General features: G+C 36.6%; 2 long non-coding RNA genes across 2 annotated transcripts in view; both read left to right on the top strand.

Moving 5' to 3' along the window:
- Positions 1–10572, top strand: part of LOC134732375 (uncharacterized) — a 42601-nt gene extending 32029 nt beyond the window's left edge. Inside the window, exon 3 of the long non-coding RNA XR_010115475.1 lies at positions 10296–10572. This is a non-coding gene — a long non-coding RNA (uncharacterized lncRNA). The remainder of the gene's footprint in view (positions 1–10295) is intronic.
- LOC134732376 (uncharacterized) overlaps positions 1–16668 on the top strand; it is a 1392928-nt gene extending 1376260 nt beyond the window's left edge. The window contains exon 11 of the long non-coding RNA XR_010115476.1: positions 15729–16668. This is a non-coding gene — a long non-coding RNA (uncharacterized lncRNA). The remainder of the gene's footprint in view (positions 1–15728) is intronic.
- The last annotated feature ends 6967 nt before the right edge of the window (positions 16669–23635 follow it).

Here is a 23635-nt window from a genome sequence, read left to right as displayed (position 1 = left end):
TCTCTTTTGTAGAATTTTCCAGGATGTTGCTATGAAATTAGAAAATGCTGTCACATCTTGAAGATTCTACACAGACTATGCATGCAAATACATTATTTGCTGTTGTCTGTCTACTCTGAAATGTCGGTTTTGATCACGCAAGTTTTTCTTAGCCTGACCTATATAAATCAGAAACAATATAATTCTCTCTCAAACCTCAGAAAATATGCGCATGTGTATCTCTAGATAATTTGGATAATCAAAGTAATGACTAATGGTGGAATGTACAAAAAACATGATTATGAAGAATGCATCGATTTGACTGTTCCTTTGCTTCTTTATCATGCTTCTGCAAATTTACAATATCTATGGTTCTTGTTTCTCTTTTATCAAGATAGTTACTAGCATTTAATAAAGTAAGTCTCATGCTGAGAGAACTTCTTGTGTGTATACGTGTGTGTGTGTGAAACAAAGTGATGATCTGCAAAATCCCTATGACACTTGGCACTGAGGATGCTGTCCATATGTTTCTGTTTTGTTTGCTAAAGTCTCTGTGCAAACCTGAGGACATCTTTCCTAAATATACTCCCTGGTGATTTCCTGTTACCAAGAAATTCTGAAATCACAAGGAATTCAACATAGCCTTTTCATGAAGCTAAATATATCTTACAATTTTGAGATTCTTTGTGAATCCATTCAACAGTGAACTGATTCTTCAGTTGCTGAAGTCTGAATGGTCTCTCTGAAAGTCAGAACAGGAGCAGTGGTGCACAAATCTCTGCACTGTTATTCCTTTTATTTTACCTTCTGGGAAGGCAGCATTCTTGTTGACATACTTAAAATGCCAAATCAAAAGTGTTTCCTTCTTTTGTCTTCTTTGGTCATGTAAAAATATATTTTAAATTAAAAGATAGCATTTTAAGTTCCTATTCTGTGATGTGGTCAATGTATGTATATGAAATCTTTAAAATACATTGAAATAAAGGAAAATTTGTTTTCCTCTCTTTTATGATTATGTAGAACATATTCTAAAGAAAACTTACCAGGAGCCCTCCTGGAATATTTATTAATGTTCATTTTCTTTATGGAAATTTGTAGGAGTCAATGTGTCTAAGAGGGACTTATTTATAATGACTAATGACTATACTATTAATGGATTATTCAATGGTACTACTTGGTTCTTAGCCATTACATCACCATACAAACAGCAACTTCTTATTAAACTTATTAGAAATGAACTCTTTTAGTAAAGAAATCTCAGATAAATATATTGTACTGTATCTAGTAAAGAAATCTCAGATTATTATATATCAGTTATATATATATGTATGTGGTTGGGGAGTGGTGCAAGGGCAGAAATTTCTGAAACTAAATGTTGTTCAGGAGTTTTTCCAAAAGTAAGTGTATTTCTGTATTCCTGTATTCCATTCTCATGCTGCTAATAAAAACATACCAGAGCCTGGGTAATTTATAAAAGAAAGAGTTTTAATTGACAAAGTTCAGCATGGTTGGAGGCTTCAGGAAACTTTCAATCACGGTGGAAGGCACAGCAAAAACATCCTTCTTCCCATGGCAGCAACCAAAAGAAGTGCCAAGCAAAGGGGAAAAGATCCTTATAAAACCATCAGATCTTGTGAGAACTCAGTCACTATCATGAGAACAGCAGCATGAGGGTAACTCCCTCAATTATTCAATTACCTCCCACCATGTCCTTCTCATGACACGCGGGATTATAAGAACCACAATTCAAGATGAGTTATGGGTGAGGACACAGCCAAACCGTATCGTTCTGCCTCTTGCCCCTCCCAAACATCATGTCCTCACATTTCAAAACACAATCATGCCCTTCCAACAGTCCCTGAAGTCTTAACACATTCCAGCATTAACTCAAAAGTGCAAATCCAAAGTCTCATCTGGGACAAGGCAAGTCCCTTCTACTTATGAGCCTATAAAATCAAAAGCAAGTTAGTTATTTCCTTGATAAATGCAGGTATAGACACTGGGTAAATACATTCATTCCAAATGGGAGAAATTGGTCAAAACAAAGGAGCTATAGGCCCCACACAAATCTGATATGCAATAGGGTCAAAACAAAGGGGCTACAGGCTTCATGCAAGTCAGATATGCAATAGGGCAGTCATTAAACCTTACAGTTCCAAATGACCTTCTTTGACTCCATGTCTCACATCCAGGGCATGCTGATGAAAGAGGTTCACTCCCATGGCCTCAGGAAGCTCCTCCCCTGTAGCTCTGCAGGGTACTACAGTCCCCCTCCCAGCTGCTTTCAAGGGCTGGTGCTGAGCGTCTGTGCCTTTTTCACTGTCAGTGGATCTACCATTCTGGGGTCTGAAGGATGGTGGCCCTCTTCGCACAGCTCCACTAGGCAGTGCCCCAATGGAGACTCTGTGTGGGGGCTCTGAACACACATTTCCCCCCCATACTGTGCTAGCAGAGGTTTTCCATGAGGACCCCACCCCTGCAGCAGACTTTTATGCTCTCCTTCCTCTTGAACACTTTGCCGCTTAGAAATTTCTTCCACCAGATAGCCTAAATACTCTTTCTCAAGTTCAAAGTTCCATAGATCTCTAGGGCAGGGTCAAAATGCCCTCAGTCCCTTTGCATAGCAAGAGTAACCTTTACTCCTGTTCCCAAAAAGTTCCTCCTCTCCATCTGAAACCACCTCAGCCTGAACTTCATTGTTCATATCACTATCAGCATTTTGCTCAAAGCCATTCAACAAGTCTCCAGAAAGTTCCAAACTTTCCTACATCTTCCTGTTCTATAAGCCTTCTAAGTCTCTAGGAAGTTCCAAATTTTCACACATTTTCCTGTCTTCTTCTGAGCCCTCCAAACTGTTCCAGCCTCTGCCTGTTATCCATTTCCAAAGTCACTTCCACATTTTTGGGTGTCTTTGCAGCAGCACCCCACCCTCTACAGAACCAACTTACTGAATTAGTCCACTCTCATGCTGCTAATAGAGACATACCTGAGACTGGACAATTTATAAAGAAAAGAGGTCTAATTGATTCACCATTCAGCATTACTGGGGAGGCCTCAGGAAACTTACAATCATAGCAGAAGGGGAAGCAAACATGAAGGACTCCCAAGAAAAAGGGGGAAAGCCCATTATAAAACCATTAGATCTCACGAGAACTCAGTCACTATAATGAGAGCAGCAGCATGGGGGTAACTGCCCCCATGATTCTATCATCTCCCACTGGTTCTCTCCCATGACGCATAGAGATTACGGGAACTAAATTCAAGACAAGATTTTAGGTGGAGAAACAGCCAGACCATTTTAGTTCCTAAACTCATCAATTAATCACTTCTTGATGAGTCAGGTCCACATTTCTCTACATGATCTAAACAAATGATACACTCACAGGTTAATGAATTATGAATAATTTTTGTATGCTAATTAATACTATGTTAGATTTCTTTTATTATTCATCTAGTTATTTCTGCTTGTTATATTGTTTCCTTAGGCATTTATCTCACTTTTGATATTTTTTCTTTGTTTTACATTTGATTTGATAATCAGCCCCAAATTAGAATATTTGTAAAAATTGTGTAAACAGGCATGAAGGAAGCACTTATACTTTTAAGAAACAGTTTTACATATGTTTTTACAGTTGACAAATTATTTTTTACTTACTTTTTGGAAGATAGTTGAATATGCCAGAGATATGACATAGTAGCCATTCAGGCTGTCCACAAACACTACAGTTCTTCTAGGCATAGTAATATTGTGCCTTCTCAACACCTGAAGTTACATGTGTTTGTGAGACAGTTGGCTAACAAAATGTAAGCAGTAGAAATATATGTCATTTTCAGGCCAAAGTTCTAAGAGACAGTGTGAGAACACATTCTCTTACCACTTACTGTGGTTGATCATGGAGGTAGGTGTCAAGATGAGGTCACTGGGTCTTTTGAGTGACTCTAATAAGCACAGTCTCCAACAAAACTATGGTCGACATGGAATACAACCAACAAATAAACCTTTGCTTTTATAAGGAACTGAGACTTGAGTTGTATGTTACCAATAAATTGAAAATAAATTATAAATTAAACATTAGTATGAGAAGCCATTTATTCATACCTGTTTCCTTCTTAACAGTAAGGAATAGAGATAAATGAGAAAGTCCCAAACTCAATTATTAGGTTCCCCCAAAATTTCATAATAAATGTATAAATGGTTGAGGAATTCACTAGGAAAATAAAAGAATTACAAGAAGGAAAATCATTAGTGTATTTACATAAGTCATTATAAACATTTTTCAAAATGTTTTCTGAAATAAAATTGCTTATTATCAATAGATTTTAAAGTAAAAAGTAAAGCAGTAATAACTGCAAATAACCAACTAATTTTCATTAGCTAATTCAGCTCCGTAATGAATATCTGATAACAATAATGCATTGCTGGTGAAAGTAGTGATAATGGCAGTGTGAGATGGAAGAAGAGGAGTTGTACTGTTATTAGGAAGAGGAGCCCTCTGACATCAAGGTTGCTAGCATCAACACCAATATCACTGTTTCTCTTTACATTCAACACCACTAGAAAAATTTTCTATATTTGCAAAATTGTTGAAATTACTGCTACTTCATTGTCTCATGGAAAATAGATTATAATCTTTTAATTAACATTTATAAATATTTTGTTATTGTTATTGTTCTGTCTTTTCATCATAGAACTCAGTGGAGAGATGAGGGTAGAGTTTTTCAGTGGTTGAACTTTTGGATAAGCCGAATAAAATCTACACAGGCTGAACTCATTTTTATTCCATTTTGTTGTTAAAACAAATGAAAAAGAAAAGCTTCTGTGCCAGCATTCTCTCTTCTTTCAGGCTGAGTCATTTCCTAAGAGGCTCCTTATCCCTTAAAGTAGACTTCTGGCAGATACACCATGGTATCATTTTAATTATTTTTAAGCAAGCTTGGGGATGGTAGTCATTTAAATCACAAGACATGTACAATATTTTCAACAATTTCATTAAGTCACTCCTAATACTGAAACTAAAGATTTTCTCCCTTTCCAACATTATGCAAATTACAGATTACTAACACCAAATAAACACCTAGCAATATTATTACATTTATTCTAAGAAACACTAACATAGGAGACTTGGTTTCTTCTAAAGACATCATTTTAGGTATAATTGGAAATACAAAAACATTTCATTTTAATAAGGGGAAAATTAGGCAATACAAATAAATTTAATTTAAACATTGAATGACTTTTATGAATTAACAGAACTCATTAGATGTACTTAAAACAGTATCTGAATAAAGGTTTTGATGAGGAAAGAAAGCGCTCTTAAAATTAATATATAAATTTAAATGAGATTTTACGTGAGATTGCTAATCAGGGTCAGTTTTTTTAATTGTTTAAAATAACCTTAAAGTTTACGTGGCAATAAATAAAGGGAGTCTGAAAATAGCAAAGATTATGAAACATAAAATTGTGTCACGTATTGTAAATCTTTTGCCTGTAAATTTTAAAGACAGGTTATCAGTTTTATCAGCAAAGATGGCTAGAGTGCTAATTGGAGTCGTGCTGGATTTATAGATCACTTAGAGTAAAATTGACATACAAAATATATTAAGTATTCTGATCCATAACATGGTATACTGCTAAAATTATTTTTATCCTCATGATTTTCAAGCTTAAAGAGGCAGATTAAAACTCTGCCTTAATCTTCCTTTCCTGATTTTACAGAATTGCAACATCAATTGGAAGGAAGGACTTTGGACTCTTTCAGGTCTTTCCCGGTCATCTACACAACCCTGTAAACGCTTGGTCTTTTGGCTTCTCAGTAACATGTTAGGGCTTTTCAAAGTTTTCTTTGGACATTTCCTTCCCCAGCTTTAGTCAGCTTCTTGTTTGCTCCAACTGTTATCAACACCTCTTGTAAGCTGCCATATTATTAAACTTTTTAAAGTTAACTAATGTCCATAAAAATTATTTTCTCAATGATCCAAATCAAGTCAGCTCTGACTAAGGTCAAATACATACAAGGCCTGTGAGAGAAGGTTTTCAGATAACTGCAGAGGGGTCAGATAACACCAATTTTCTGTGAATACGGTTTAACATGAGTTCCAAGCCCATTCTCTCTCCACCAGTGAGTAGCTGGTAAGCTACTATTCTTCATGAATACTGTGATAGTGAGTTTTGGGCTTTTATGTTTACCACATACCTGGGAGAAGGGAGTGTGACTACAATGAGTTTAAACACCACAAAGTTCGTAACTCTTACTGAGATAGTCATTTTTCTTGAATAAATACTCCTCAGAATGTTGCGTGCTTTATTTAATTTTCAAAGTTCTAAAAAAGTTGATATTGGCAATTTTTGCCAAAATTTTTATTGATTTTACAGAGGGGCAGATTTTTGGAGTCCCTGACTGCCATTTCTACTGGTAATTATCCTTTAACATTCTTTCTTTCTTCCTTTCTTTCTTTTTTTCCTTATTAAATCGTCTAGGACTGCATTAAAATAATGAATATAAGTAATGAGAGCAATATCCTTGCCTTAAACTTGAGAATGAACTACAACCTTTTGTCATTGAGTGTGATGTAGGGTTTTTTTCAACTATATACTTTATTATATTGAGAGAGTTGTCTCCAGTCCTAGTTTGCTGAAAAGTTTTAGTTGTTGCTGGGTTTTCTTATTTTTTTAATTTTTTTTTTAGTTTTGCAAAATGTTTCTCCTGCATTCTGAATGTATTGGGGTAATCATATGGTTTTTTTTTGTCTGTTAATATGAAATACATTGATTTTCAAATAGTAACTATATTCATTCATGTTGTTTTATACTGTTTCTATATTTCTAGATTTAATTTGCTATTATTTTGTTAATTTTTTTTGGTTCATGAGAAAATTAGGTTGATAAATGTTTTCTATTCTTTTGACTACTCATTTAGTCAGTTAAGAAAAAAGTTTTAACTATCTCAATCATATTTGTAGATTTGTAAGTTTTGCATTTCAATTGTATTTTTCCCCATGCATTTTGAAGCTTTTTTATTAGGTGCTTGTACACTTAGGATTGTTATATCCTTATATCCTTTTTTTTTTTTCTTTTCTCTTTTTTTTGAGACAAGGTCTTGCTCTGTCACCCAGGCTGGAGTGCAGTAGTACAATCAGAGCTCACTGTAGCCTCGACCTGTCAAATTCAAGCCATCCTCTCACTTCAGCCTCTCAAGTACAGGTCTCACTATGTTGCCAAGGCTGGTCTCAAACTCCTGGCCTCAAGCATATCCTCCTGTTGAATTGACCTCTCTATCATTATAGAATGCTTCTCTTTTCCCTGGTGATATCCCTAGCTTGAAACCTACTTTGTCTGATATTAGTTTATTCAACTCAGCTTCCTTTGCTTAGTGTTTTCATAATATCTTTTAAAATCTTCTACTTTTAGCCTATTGGTATATTAATATTTAAAATTCATTTCTTATATAACACATATAGCTAGATCTTTTTAGTCAGCTTGATCTCTGTCAATAGATTGTGCTTTTAGATTATTCCAATTAGATTGAATATAACTAACAATATGGTTGGTTTTGAATCTGCCAACTTTTAGTTTGTTTTCTAGTTGTTCCATTTTTCTGCATGCCTTTTTTCCTGTCTTCTTTTGAGTTAAATGAAAACTTTTTACAATTCCACTTTCTCTTCAATATTGGTTTCTTCCTCATCTCTTAGTTTAAATTTTCAGTAGATCCTCCAGGGTTCACAATATACATCTTTAACTTATCACAGTTTATTTTCAAATATAATGCTACTTTGTATATATCTTGAAAGAAGATAACAAGATTTTATATCTGTTTCTCTCCTCATGTGCTATTGATGTTATTATTTTTATTTCTATATGATATAATATACACATTTGTATTATTTTTGTTCACATAATTGTTTTAAAATAGATTTAAATATGAGAATAAAAAACTTTTACATTTTGTTTATGATTATAATTGAATGGCATTTGTCATTCATCTTTCTAAATTTAAATTTCTATCTTATATTATTTGTTCTCTGCCTGAAGAACATTCTTTAATATTTTTTGTAGTTCCAATCTGCGAGTGATGAAATATCTCAATTGTTATTTGTCTAAATAATTTTTCTTTCACTTCATTTTTGAAAAATCTTTTGCCAAGCAGAGAACAACCAGATTGACAGTTTCGGATTTTGTTTCCTCACAGTACTTTAAAGATATTACTATATATTCTTCTTGCTTGCATACATTTTGCCAAAAATGCTTTGTCACTTTTATGTTTGTTCCTTTGTACATAATACATCATTTTTTCTTCCCTCTCTAGCAGCTTTTAAGATTTTTCTCTGCATTACTGGTTTTACCAATTTGATTTTGATATGCCATGGTATTGTTTTTTGTGTGTTTATTCTGATTGGGGTTTGCTTAACTTCTTGGATGTGTTGATTTACAGTTTTCATCGTATATAAAATTCTCTATTCTTACTCCAGATACTACCCTTTCCTTCCACTCCCAACCTTAGCCTTCCGCCTTCCTCCTTCTGGATCTAATTACGCTTGTTAGAATACAGTTATCACTGTGGCTGTGGCTGTTTTTATTTTCCTGTGTTCTTTTTTTTGTTTGTGTTTTTTTAGATGTCTGTTCTCATTTCCTTCCGATGACTTCATTTTTACTGATCTCTTCTTCTGCAGTCTAATCTACTGTTAATTCTCTACAGTGTACTTTTTATTTTAGTGTTTTTTCTTTATAGATTTTTATTTGGTAACGCTTTATATTTCTTATTTCTCTATCATTGTCACATTTTTAATTGGGCACATATAAGCATAAGGCACATATTTATAATCCTTTTCGTATTTATAAATGTCCTTCACTGCCAATTCTGTCATCTTTCTTATTTATGAATGTCACTATTGATTACATTTGCTTGTGATTATGAGGCAGATTTTCCAGCTTCACTGATTAGATACCTAACATTGTGAATATCATGTTGTTGAATGCTGGATTTTGATGTATTTCTTTAAATCGTGTTGTAACCTGTTCTGGTGAACAATTAAGTTCTTGGAAACAGTTAAATGCTTGCTTTTAAGTTTTTCGGAGTGTGTCTTGACCAACTTTTAACTGAGGGCTAATTTAGACCTTCTACTAAGGTGTCACCCTTCTGAGATTTCTCCATGTCTTAAAAGTCTTCAACTCTGGCTCATGGGAAGAATTGTTATTCCCAGCTGTGTGTAGACTGTGTGAATGGTTGCACTTCCTAATTTCCAGCGGTTCTTTCTCTGCTCATGTAGTTTCCTCTCACATGGGTGAAGATTAGATTGAGGATGTCCCTAGGTAGATTCTAAAACTTGCTCTTTCTTTCTCTCTCCCTCAGCTCCCCTTTCACTGGTAGCCTGTTGTATAAATTCTAGCCACTCAGACCTCTTTAACCTTTAATCTCTGTCTTCCTATATCTGCATGATGGCTTGGTTCTGCTTGGATTTTCCTTCTTTATGCCGCAGCACAGGGACTACTTCTAGGCCAATGGTTTTCAAACCGAAATGATTTTGTTCCATAGTAGACATTTGCAATGTCTGATTGCAATTTCGGTTGTTACAACTAGGGTAGTGCTACTACATCAGCACCAAAGCCAAGGATGCTGCTAAACTTTCTACAATGTACAGGACAGCTCCCTACAACAAAGAATTATCCAGCCCAAAATGTCAACAGTGTACAAGGTTGAAAATCTTTTCCCTAGGCAGTTTCTCGGGAATATTATCATTCTCTCAGGTATCATAATCCCACATGGCTTAATGCCTCAAAGCTGTATTTTGTTATATTTTGTTCAGTTTTCTAGTTATCTGAGTTGGAAATACAAATCCAGTCTTTCTTAGTGCATCATGGCCCAAAGTGGAAATCTTTTTTGCCTCTTGATAAGAATATTTGCATTCTATTCATCCTCCTAACTTGCTCATGTACTTAAATTTTATAGATTCCTTGAATGTGTAGACTCTTAGTTTAAATTTCCCTCTAATATTGCTTGTACTCACTATATGTTAAGGTATGGGCTATGATTAACTTATAATTGAGGATGCTTACTTTGTACAAAGGAAGGGTATTACAACACAGAGAATAACTTATGCCTCATTTTTATCTCCAAATCCGCTCTCAAAACTCACAAACTATAAAATATCTTTGTCAAGTTTTCTGAAGTATGCCTGCCTGATAACTCCAGGTTTTGATGGGGAGAGGAGGCAGAGAAATTCTAGGCCGACAGGGGTGGGTCCCTGGTGAAGCCCCACCCTCAAGCTGAAAAGCCTAAGACTGTAGCCCAAAGTGAGAATTTACATCCTTGTTTTCCCAGTTGAACGCTGCCTTTTCAAAAACCACCTGTGGCCTGCCCTAACCCCACATCCTGTGCCCATAAAGACTCCAGACTCAGCAAGCAAAGAGGAGAAAGCTGGACATCAGAGACTATGGCTCAACATTGGGAGAGAACCAGCTTGACTTTAGAGGAACAGCTTGATGGCTAACTTTGGAGAAGAATCCAGCTGGAGATGGCCGGACTTCAGGGGAAGATTACTTTCTCACCCTATCCTTTTCTCAGCTCCTCTTCCACTAAAAGCCACTTTCATTGGCAATAAAATCCCCCAAATTTATCATCTTTTAATTTATTTGTGCAACTTTATTTCTCCTGGATGCCAGACAAGAGTTTGGGTGCCATGAGTGCAAACACTAAAGGCTGTCACACTGGCCTTTCACCCTCACTGGCAGAGGGCAGCCGCCTCATGTGAAAAGTCAGAAGGCCCACTGAGCTGTTAACACTTAAGCCATCTGCAGATGGCAGAGCTAAAAGAGCACTATAACATTCTCCCTCTGAGGCTTCAGGGGTCGCAGGCATCTCCCCAGATGCTGCCATGAGGCCTGCACAGAGTTTGCTCCTGCCAGCACCCAAAAGCACTCACCCTGACTCCTACACCTGCTCAACCATGCACTCCATCCCACAAGGAGTGGACTGCTGCAGGTCTGAGTGAGTGGAGCTCACTCCTGCCAGTGCTGAAGCAGCCAGCTGGTTCCAGGGTTCGTGCACTCCAGTTCCTGCCTTATATGCTTGTATGCTCCCTCTTACTAGGAATTGAAAACTGCAAGCTTGGTAAATGAGGCACACCTCTCATGAATCCCACGAAGGGGTTGGGAAAATATTCTGCTTCACTTCCATTTCTTCAGAGCTTTTAGCCCAATTCCATTAGGCTGTGGCATGTTTCCACCACATCTAGAGAGTTACCGGCGAATTTCCAGAAAAAGGAAATCACAGAGAGAAAAGCCCAGAGAGAAGGCCTTCCTTTGTGGGCTTAATCTGTGGCACATCTTTCAAGTTCCTGATTTGAGTCCCTGATTCTGCAGTTCTTCCTAGGATGAGTTGACATCAGGGATGATTAGCCCTGTGAGTGAAAACTCAAATCTTACTATAGCACAGCTATACCTATGAGACATTAGTACCTGTCCCAAAATGTGGTTTACTGTATGACCTTTATTAAACTGAGACCAGTTCTTGATCACGTATTCCCCACAGTAAAATGAAGAGCATGTCAAATATAGTTTAGTTTTTCTGATCTTTCAGAGACAGCTATTAAAGCACAAGCAAAATAAGCTTATATCTGACCAAAAGCATGGTTAATTAGCCAGACTGAAACCAAATGAATTCATTTTGAATCTTACTTTGACACTGAGCTTTGTGACCTTAAAGAAGCTAATGTAATGTCTCAGTGTTCTCATCTGAGGTCTTGGATATGTCATCTTGGGATAATACCTTATTCCTTAAATGGTAATAATTCTATTGTTGATATGTGAAAACATTTTGCACTTACTTTAACTTAACCATAACAGTTCAGCAATGGGTTTAAAACACACACACACACACACACACACACACATACACACGAACTAATAAAATTACAGCTTAATTCAACAAGTTTCAGCTTCAACATTTTATTTTCTAAATGCAAAAGAAAGTGGGTGCATGAAATATGACTGCTATTGGTATCTGTAGTAAAGGACAGACACCTAGAATAGGTAAAAGATATAATCCGCAGTAAAGAAAGTGAAAAAAAATAAAAGCAAGGAAGGGAAAGTGGGAAGGAATTGTTTCTTTTGAGAACTAGGTGACTCTATCATGTATGTTAACCCCTTCAATTCTTGAAATTGGACTACAGAGTAGTTATGCTTGTCACCCCATTACATAGGAATATGAAGTTGAGAGAAGTTCAGAAATACATTTTAGAATGCTTGTTCTGTAAGCTGGGTACCAGAATTTGAACACAGGCCTGCTAAATCTAATATGCTTTGCTAAAGAAAAACACCCTATTGCAACTCATTTCCCTCAGGAAAAAGACAGGTGAGATGATGCCCAATGATCTTTTGTTTTTCTGCTTCTTCACTTCAATGTCGTAAAAAAGTCATCACAGTGGGGCAGAAAATTAAACTATTACCACTCAAACACAGTACCCAGATATCCTAAGACTTCTTTATATTACTCCCGAATACACTAAATCTCCCAGCTCTCAAACTTCCCACTAACCACTAATTTATCTAACAAAGGCTATCAAAACTGATTTGGTATAACAAGCCGTAGCACATTTTTTAAATGCCTAATATGAATGGACTATGATTGTTGCTACATTTTTAAACTCATTTTTGAATATCATTTTATATTGTACCAATGTTTAAGTCCAAAAATACATAAGGCTCTGTTTTAAAGATTTTATTTTCAAGAACATCTATTTATCCTCCTTTGAGGGAAGTGACATTTATTGTAGAGTTCAGGATTACCCTATCGGCTCATTGCATGACCTCGTGCAATCTCAGTTCATTTACTCTCTTAAGCTAGTTCCCAAGGCAAAAGGAAAAACTGTTTACTACACATCTAGCTATAAATTGCTGTGAGTACTAGTGTTTTCAAATTATGGAATCAAAGATAATATTCATGTTGCAAATGTGATCAGTCCTGCAGTAGCTGTAAAAGAATATACAGTTGATGACGTGGTTGGAATTTACCCAGTGTGAGTGTATGATTCAAGCCTATAATAATTGTTTATTTTTGGCCATTATATGAACCAGAATAAAGGTTGAAGCAAGTATAAATCTACCAACCAGAAATCATTCATCAAAACTAAATGCATACTTCTGTGCTATTTTCATATTGCATTAATACTCACTTTCACTATTTCTTTAAGCAAAGTCACACATCTTCATTCCTCTCTCTACCAGATGATATTAAAAGATATTTTATTAGGAAAGAAGCAAATACGAATGAATCCAAACATCATGTCTGGTACATCTTCCTTGATATTAAGAAGTAAATCAAACTTCAACTCTCGTTACAAAAATGCGTATTAGCATCTGGTAATCACAAGTTCACGTTATTTCCTCTTTTTAAGAATGAGGTAGAGTGGAAGTGGTGGTTATTTGAGTGTTTTATTGAGATATTTGTTTTAGTCTTAATCAATAGTCTTGAACAGTCTTAAAATCAGAGATACAGTCAATAATCATGGGTGGTTACTTTTACGAGAAAAAAATCTGCTGTGTTGTCTATTTCCTACCTACTTCTGTTATAGTACTGTGGGGCTAGTGTTACTATTAGCCCCATTTTATAAATGATGCAAGTGAGACTTACAGTGACTTACTCAAGGTTATAGAGTTAGAAGCTGTCAAAATAGAATCAAACTCAGGCAAGCTAACCTTTAAGTGTCAGAAACGAAATCACTTTACCCTACTGCCCAATGTTAATGACTATGAGAAAGGAAATCATTTAAATCCTGTTACACACTGAAGAAACATGCTTACTGCCAACAGTTCTCAAAATGTGGTCCAAATTAATTTCAGAAGAGAAAGTGAAAGAGGAAGAGGAAAAATTGCCTTTTTTCTCTCATTTTCTCAAGATAACACAGTAGAATTTTCCAGAGGCTATGTGATGTGTGATATCACAACCAAGTAAAGGCCGAAAAAAAAAATTTAAGAATCAAGCTGTCTTCTATTCAACCAGACATTAAAAGAGACTTGTAAAACTGTAAAACATTGACACTCATCTCACTAAATTATTTTCATTTTTGAAAATAAAACTGTTTTTCTAAAATATATGTTAATTATTTTAAGACATAATGTGTTTATTTTTAAATAAACAACTAAAGACAAAAAATTTCTAGGTTTAATTTTAATGAAATGTTGACATATATAACTCATATAAATAGCAGTACTTTGATGACAGTCTAATACTTTTTAAGAAACCAAAGAGGTTCTGAGACCAAAATATTTGAGAACCACAGCTATAAGGCATTTTAATTACATACCATTTCCTTTGCCTAGGTCAGGTTAGCTAGATCTTCAGAAAGTCTAGGTGTTTTAAAACAATGTATCTGCGGCCGGGCACGGTGGCTCACGCCTGTAATCCCAGCACTTTGGGAGGCCGAGGCAGGCAGATCACGAGGTCAGGAGATCAAGACCATCCTGGCTAACACGGTGAAACTCCATCTCTACTAAAAATACAAAAAATTAGCCGGGCAAGGTGGTGGGTGCCTGTAGTCCCAGCTACTAGGGAGGCTGAGGAAGGAGAATGGTGTGAACCCCGGGGGGCAGAGCCTGCAGTGAACCGAGATCACGCCACTGCACTCCAACCTGGGCGACAGCAAGACTCTGTCTCCAAAAAAAAAAAAAGTATCTGCTTGGGTAGATTTATGGCCTAAGCTTATCACCATTCTATAACATCCTTCTCAAATTTCATTTTGAAAAATATTCTTTTAAACTATCGTATAAAGTTAGTTTTGTATGCCCGTGGTTTGAAAAGGTCATTAGTTCAAAATCAATGGAGTGGTTTTTCATTCCTTTTAATGTAGGATCAAGTTCATTTTGATTTGGTACTCAGTACGTTGTAATAACCAACTGAGTGCATGAAACTAAATGAGAGAAACTGTATTGACCGAGTGGCACTCTTGAAGTTTTCATAACTTTGTGTTGCTAGGAAACAACTTTACTATCAGCTCAGAGTTTAACTTGGAGCATCTGCTTCATTTAAAGTCTGGCTTCCAGGCAGTATAGATTGCACTGAGCATTGGGAGGGGGATAAAAAGCAAAAGCGAAACCAATTACTTTCTAAAAACAACAATGTTAAAAGTCTTGAAAGCTGAGGGTCTTACGCTATATTTGTAATTATATCCTTTGGAACTGTTGCTAGAGGGGTTGTCTTTCTGCTAACTCATAAACCTGAAGTCCAGAGTAGAAATCGGAATCACTCAGTTTCAAAAGTTCTAAGAAATGTACAGTGAGAATTGAATGACGGCATCTCAGCCTTTGAGGAGGGAGTGAGAGGGGAAAATATACTCTATGTCGTTGACTTGCATTTAACATATTCTTCTCAGGCAAAATTGCTACTTTAAGGAAATGTTTTATGATGCATACAGGCCATATATTCTACCCTTCCTTCTGCCCTTTTCCTTATTGTTTCATACTTCAGCATGTTATGATAAGTCTGGAACAGGATAGAGAAACAGCATATACTGTATTGGCCAATTATTTGTCCTTTTCATACAAATTGATGCAGTAGCCTAGCACCATTTTTTCAAGGCATACCTGCTTAAATAAATTAATACTAACATTTCTACCATTTCATAAGGGAGAAAAGTAAATTTATATCCCAATGAATGGAATATCGCATGACCTTTACCCAACAAAAGCAAGTTGTGTTACTATTTTCATGTTAACAAGTCCAAGTCCTAAAAATTGAACAATTTCTTCTGTTTCACAGCATTGCCATCTATATTTTCACTCCTGAGAAGTTTGAAAATTAAAAAAAAAAAAAAAAGATCATCAAGAATAAGGGATGAACCACAAAAAGAAAGAAAGCATGGAAGAGGATTTTACAGATTTTTAAGAAATATAACTCATTTGCCTGAGCATTCTTTCAGCATCCTCATTTTAAGGTTACTTCTAAAAAGAAGAAATGATTTTTAATATTTCCTTCATCTGCAGAAATAACTGTCACTGTTCGGTATTCACAGACTTCCTGCTGAGGAATATTATCACAATAAACTCTGGTCTCACGATAGGCAGCCATGATGAGAAAGGGCCCCTGCATAGAGATGGTTTGAATTGTGTGGCTCCCTCCTGCCCCATATAATCATCGTGAGAAGAATGTAACAGTGGCCCTCCATTAGTGAACCTTTTACCGAGATTCCCGAGTCATGACCCTGACCCACCTGGAAATCTATTGCTGGCATTTTCTCGTCATTGGTTTGACACATGAATTAGCAATTTAAGACTTTGCCTCCCTACCAACACCAACATCTTATTTGTATGGCTCTGGCGCTAGTTCCTGCCTCCTTATCCTCTAACTCTATCCCAGTTATCATCCTTAATTCAGTATGCTATTGGATCGCTGGTTAAATCTCTTAGAACTTTCCATTCAAAATAACATACTTTATATTTCAGAGCCACCCTTAGGTTTGATAATTCTACTATGTCCATGAATTGAATATTTGCATCTGTTTCTCTATATATGTATTTTTCATTTTAAATATTTGTTCTTAAGTCGTATAATTTACCTGGTGAAAGACCATACAACACTACTTGCATGTAGTCTCCCTATAATTGATGAACATGCATGTTTCTTTTCTCCGATAAATTTTATGTCAATTTTACTACATTATTGAAATTCCCCCAGCATACTGTGATAAAATTTATCAACTAGCTTTTATACTGCTGTTTTAAATGAAACAGAGTTGAATTAAGGTCTAATGCATTGCCATAAAAATTGCCTAGGTTTCTTTTTTGAAATCTCATTTTATACAGGCAGCCAAGATATTCAAAGTTGGCTGTACGGATAAAAATTTCACTCAAAAAAGTACTCAAATCTATCTCTGGTTTATAGGACAAGATTTTAGAATCTGGATTTAAATATTAGAGGTTGGCTTTGTAGTTAGTTAGTAGCTAGTGTTAATAGCATGGACATAGATAAAATGTTACACGCACATGAACAAATCTCATCCTTTGCTTTTGATAAGCTTAGAAAATGATTGAAATTAATGTGACTGAACTATTCTTTTTCCTCAAATAATTTTTGAGAACTGTTTGAAAAAGGTTGTGATAATTTTTTAATGTCTGGCTCAAAACTGATCTCCTGCAGTAAGCCTTCCCAGATAGTCTATTATTAAAGACCTCTATTTTTATATTTTACTTTTTATTTCCACTGTATAATGCTTTGCTTTCTTATTAATTGCTTTGGTAATCTTTCTTAGCTGCTGTCATGCTTAAAAGCCCTCAGAGAATTCTCCTTTCTTGGATCATGAAGATAAGGATCTCTCTGTCAGTGATATTATTGTTTAGCCTGAACAATTCATTCTGTATAAAGTAGGTGTCCAATTAGGGATGAGATTATGGGAATATAGGATTATGTTTTTATTAATCAAAAGGCAAGCTATCCTGAGAAAGTTGCTGTCAAAAACCGTGAAAACATTTTAAAATTTTATTGATTACTTATAAGTAATATTTTTAGAGGAGTGGACTGGGGAAAAGAGTAAGTGAATCTCAAACGACATTTTAAAATTTCTTTTCTGCTAACTTAAATATTTTAGTTTCATTTAAAGGTTTAGTATTATAATTGAGAGCAGAAAAGGAAATTATGTTCATTCAGATTCTTTAGCCCATGCACACAATTATCTTTCTTTGTACAGTTATAGAGAGTTTAAATTGCCAATTGGGGGTATAAAATAAACTCTTCATATTACCTACTAAATCTCATGAATTATAGCTACCTGCTTTTCACTTTTGCTTAAGTAATGCAAGGCCCTTTCCCTTTTTACTTATATTGTTGAATCCCGTAATATATAATCTGCCAACTTTTCGTTTATTTCCCCTTCATTTCTCCATTTCTTAAAATATGTGACGTAGCCAATTACCAGTTGAGGACATACCTTTTCTAAATGTATGGGGTTCATATTTGAAGACAATTAAAAATCTTGGACAATGTTTTTCCCTTGTTAAAAAGAGTATTACTAGGTTTTACTCCAAATCTTTTTTTACAAAGTCAAATCTGGCATCATTGCTATATTTATCTCCTTAATTTTACCTGAGCAATGTGTGATTCAAGAAGACTGACGATTTTTTTAACTAGAAAATTGATGTTGAAACTATTCCTTTCTGTTTGTTAGTTTTCCTTCTAACAGTCAGACCCCTCTGCTGCAGGTCTGCTGGAGTTTGCTGCAGGTCCACTCTAGACCCTGTTTGCCTGGGTATCACCAGCAGAGGGTGCAGAACAGCAAAGATTGCTGCCTGTTCCTTCCTCTGGAAGCTTTGTCCCAGAATGGCACCAGCCATATGCCAGTCAGAGCTCTCCTGTATGAGGTGTCTGTCAGCCCCTACTGGGAGGTGTCTCCCAGTCAGGATACACGGTGGGGCAGGGGGCGGGGGGAACAGTGTCAGAGACCCACTTGAAGAGGTAGTCTGTCCCTTATCAGAGCTCAAACGCTATGCTGGGAGAACCACTGCTCTCTTCAGAGCTGCTGAAGCTGTGTCCACAGCCGCCCCTTCCCCCAGATATTCTGTCCCAGGGAGACGGGGGTTTTATCTATAAGTCCCTAAGTGGGTCTGCTGCCTGTTTTTCAGAGATGCCCTGCCCAGAGAGGAGGAATCTAGAGAGGCAGTTTGAGTGGCCTTGCTGAGCTGCAGTGGGCTCCGCCCAGTTTGAACTTCCTGGGGGCTTTGTTTACACTGTGAGAGGGAAACTGCCTACTCAAGCATCAGCGATGGTGGAGGCCCCTCCTCCCACCAAGCTTGAGCATCCCAGGTCAACCTCGGACTGCTCTACAATAACCAAAACAGCATGGTACTGGTAACAAAACGGATATATAGACCAATGGAACAGAACGGAGGCCTCAGAAATAACACCACACACCTACAACCATCTGATCTTTGACCAATCTGACAAAAAAAGCAATGGGGAAAGGATTTCCTATTTAATAAATGGTGTGGGGAACACTGGCTAAAGATATGCAGAAAGCTGAAACTGGATCCCTTCATTACACCTTATATAAAAATTAACTCAAGATGGATTAAAGACTTAAATGTAAGACCTAAAACCATAAAAACCCTAGAAGAAAACCTGGGCAATACCATTCAGGACATAGGCATGAGCAAAGACTTCATGACTGAAACACCAAAAGCAATGGCAACAAAAGCCAAAATTGACAAATGGGATCTAATTAAACTAAAGAACTTCTGCAGAGCAAAAGAAACTATTATCAGAGTGAAAAGGCAACCTACAGAATGGGAGAAAATTTTTGCAGTCTATCCATCTGACAAAGGGCTAATATCTAGAACTACAAAGAACTTAAATTGATAAGAAACAAACAAACAAACTCATCATAAATTGGGCAAAGGATACGAAAAGACACTTCTCAAAAGAAGACATTTATGCAGCCAACAAACATATGAAAAAAAGCTCATAATCACTAGTCATTAGAGAAATGCAAATCAAAACCACAATGAGATACCATTTCATGCCAGTTAGAATGGCAATCATTAAAAAGTCAGGCAACAACAGATGCTGGAGAGGATGTGGAGAAATAGGAACACTTTTACACTGTTGGTGGGAGTGTAAATTAGTTCAACCATTGTGGAAGACAGTGTGGCGATTCCTCAAGGATCTAGAACTAGAAATACCGTTTGATCCAGGAATCCCATTACTGGGTATATACCCAAAGGATTATAAATCATGCTGCTATAAAGACACATGCACACGTATGTATATTGTGGCACTGTTCACAATAGCAAAGACTTGGAACCAACCCAAATGCCCATCAATGATAGACTGGTTAAAGAAAACGTGGCACATATACACCATGGAACACTATGGAGCCATAAAAAAGGATGAGTGCATGTCCTTTGCAGGGACATGGATGAAGCTGGAAACCATGATTCTCAGCAAACTAACATAAGAACAGAAAACCAAACACCGCATGTTCTCACTCATAAGTGGGAGGTGAACAATGAGAACACATGGATACAGGGAGGGGAATATCACAGGGAGGGATAGCATTAGGAGAAATACCTAATATAGATGACACGTTGATGGGTGCAGCAAATCACCATGGCATGTGTATACCTATGTAACAAACTTGCACATTTTCTGCACCTCTACCCCAGAACTTAAAGTATAATAATACAATAAAAACAAGATCCAAGTAGATATGGCTTAGTTCAGTGCAAAAAAAAAAAAAAAAAGAAAACTGAACAAAATTCTGTTGCATTATAATCAAGTATAGGCACTGTGTTAAGCTCTTTACATATTCATGATTACTCAGTCCTATAGAAAATAACCCTGATTCCAAAATCTGCTATTGCTTTTGTAATTACTAGGTTAAATTTATTTTGTAACCATCAGACTCGTTATTTTCACACAATAGTTATTCCGTGGTTTAATTTCTTCTTCATATTTTGTGGTTTGATTTGCTTCTTTTTAAATATTCTCCCTTTTACTTATTTTTTAATGTAGATATATCTTATGATCAACATCATTTTTCTGCCTCAAGAAAATCTTTCAACATTTCTGGTAGGGTAGGTGTTAAATTATGTCCCCAACTGACAGACAAAATGGACTCCCCGTACCTAACTAAGTACTCAAAGTTAAAACAGAACCAGGCAACCATGGCTGGGTGAAGGTGCAATCACATACTGTATTCTTGAAAAAATATTTGCTATGGTTTGGATCTGTTTCCCCACCATATCTCATGTCGAATTATAATCCCCAGTGTTGGAGGTGGGGCCTGGTGGAAGGTGATTGGATCATAGAGGTGAAGTTCCCACGAATGTTTTAGCACCATCCCCCTTGGTACTGTCGTTATGATAGTAAGTTCTCATGAGATCCAGTTGTTTAAAAGTGTGTGGCACCTCCCCCATCGCTCTATTGTTCCTGCTCTTGCCATATAAGATGTATCTGCTCCCCCTTTGCCTTCCACCATAATTGTAAATTTCCTGAGACCTCCTCAGAAGCCAAGCAGATGCCAGCCTCATGCTTCCTGTACAACCTACAGAACCGTGAGCCAATTAAACCTCCTTTCTTTATAAATTACCCAGTCTCAGTTATTTCTTTATAGTAGTGTGAGAACAAACTAATAAAATATTGAAAAGGTATCACAGGACCTCCCTTTCTGCAATCAGGCCAAACCAGCTCCTGTCCTTGGTACCAAGATAGACCGCAGCTAGAAATTCCTCAACTAACCACCCATAGACTACCTGAAGCCAGCCAGGCACAAGCAAAGCATGTAATGTCTTGCTTAAATGCCATCCAATTCAGACCCTGCACCTCATTGCCTCCAATCTTACAGCTTTTGCCTTTATAATATTTTCTAATCTTTTACCCTTGAACTCCTCAGAGGGTACTTTCCTTTTGCACTTGAGGCTGTATCTGCCCAATCTGCAGACTTCTTTTAGAAAATAAAGTTCTCCTATTGCCTTTGCAGATTTCATTTGTCTTTTGTTAACATGAGTCAGCTGGCAATGAAGTTCTTCAACTTTTTGTTTCTCTAAGAAGGTCTTTCTTTCACTTTTATAGGATAATTTTACTATATATTAAACTTTAGGTTAGTGGGTATATTTTTAAATTTTGATAATTGAAGTATCTTATTCCAGTTTCTTCTTGCTTTCATGGTTTCTGGCGAGAAGTCTATTTTACTTCTTTTATTTATTCCTCAATAGGTCATGATGCTTCTTTCTCTGGCTTCTGTTAAGATTTTCACTTTGCCTTTGGTTTCTGCAATTTGCAAATGATATACTTATGTGTAGTTTTTAGTATTTTTTTCTGCTCAGTGTACCCTGAGTTTCCTAGATTTGTGGCTTAGTGACTGTCATTAATTCTGAAATGTTCTTGGCCATCATCTCATCTATTAGCCATTTTTACTTCAAGATTCTATTATCATTTCACATATTTTGCCCTGTTCTTTCTGCTTTTTCTAGCATTCCAGTTATGTATACGTGACATCTGTTGAAATTTTCTTACAGTTCTAGGATGCCCTGCTTTTTTATTCATTTTTATATTTTGGGAAGTTCTATTGACCTATCATATACTCATCGCTGATTCTTTCTTCAGCTGTGTCTGCTGATGAGCCTATGAACAAAAGACATTCTGTTACATTATTTTTGAGTTCTAGCTATAAAAAAAGAAAACCTCTGTGTTAGGTCTACCTCTCTCTGCCTATATTACCCATCTGTTCTTGAATGTTGTCCTCTTTTTCATTAGGTTACTTATTAGTCATTTTAAATCTCCTGAGAATTCCAGCACCTGTGTCATAGCTGAGTCTGGTTGCGATGCTTGCTTTGTCTCTTCAGACTGTGTTGTTTCCTTGCCTTATGGCATGCCTGGCAATTTTTTGTTGAAAGCCAGACATAATTTATCAGATAATAAGAAATGAGGTGAACAGGTCTCTGGTGTGAGGATGTGAGTTAATCTGGCTAGGAATTGGTCTTTGTTTAATGTTTGCAGTAGCTATAGGTGTCAGAAGCTTCAAATTCCTCCAGTGTCCTTGTTTTTGTCTGTCCCCTGACTTTGGGTTTCCTGATGTACTCCTCCTTAGACAGAGTCTATATCATGCTGCTGTCTCAGCAAGAATGCAGTATTAGGACAGTGCAGTCCTGTTGGTGTGGTGGTAAAGTGTTGGGAAGAGGAATTGTTCAATAATCTCTCATTTCAATCTCCATCTTTTAGTGGGCCTGTGACTTTCACAACTACTTCTTCTTGTATAGCTTCTCCACCTCTAGCCCATTAGATAAGACAGGAAAGCTATGGGCAACTGGAGCAAGAATGCCTTTCCCCCATACCTCTAGGACAAGGCTCTGGTAAGGTCTTTCCCCCATGAAGAGCATTCCTTTGCTATAGAAAAAGCCCTGGGCATATTTCACAAGGGTTACTTTTCTCCTCCACTGACAGAGTATCCAGGGGGTCTTTCTCAAATATTCACAGTAAGAACCTGGTAGAGTTCCTGGAGGTAAAACCCACAAAAGTATGGGGTTCCCCTAAAACCACAGCTCTCAGGGTTTTCTCACTCTTACACTAATCCACACTCAGCCTCTGGCAAATCACCAAAAATACTGTTTAAGTGATCTTACGAGTTTGTGACACCAGTGGTTTCTGTTCCAGGGAAGCATAGCTCAGCTATGACTCTAGATTGTCCCATCTCTTCAGATGTCAAGATGACTCTTTTCTTGCAACCTCAGTTCACTGATGAATCCAATAAAACACATTCATTTTTACTTTGCCAAGCTTTTATTTGTTGTTGTAAGAAAGAATGGGGATGATGTCTCTCGAACCTTTTACATGAAAGCCTTATTGATTTTTAGCAAAACACATTTATTCAAAAATTGATTAATTTGCTCAGCAAACAATTATTGAGCATCTAATATATGCCAGGCACTGTATGAAGTGTCGTAGCCATCAAGAGGAGCCAATCAGGATGTGTCTCTGCAGCCTCTTTCCGCTGGTAAACCAGATGCAGATGTTTTGCGGTCCTAATTATTGAAGGAGTTCCAGGATTCTCTAAAATAAAATCTATCTTTTTTCCATTTCAGCTGACACACTGTCAGATGTGCAAATTCCATGCGGAGGTATTTGTTTCCTCCTCCTGGTGTCAGGCTGTTGAGTGTGATTTGTACTTCTTGCTGCTT

Source organism: Symphalangus syndactylus, chromosome 14 (genome assembly GCF_028878055.3).
Source record: "Symphalangus syndactylus isolate Jambi chromosome 14, NHGRI_mSymSyn1-v2.1_pri, whole genome shotgun sequence".
Classification (NCBI taxonomy): Eukaryota; Metazoa; Chordata; class Mammalia; order Primates; family Hylobatidae; genus Symphalangus; species Symphalangus syndactylus.
This window is presented reverse-complemented; position numbering and strand designations above follow the sequence as displayed.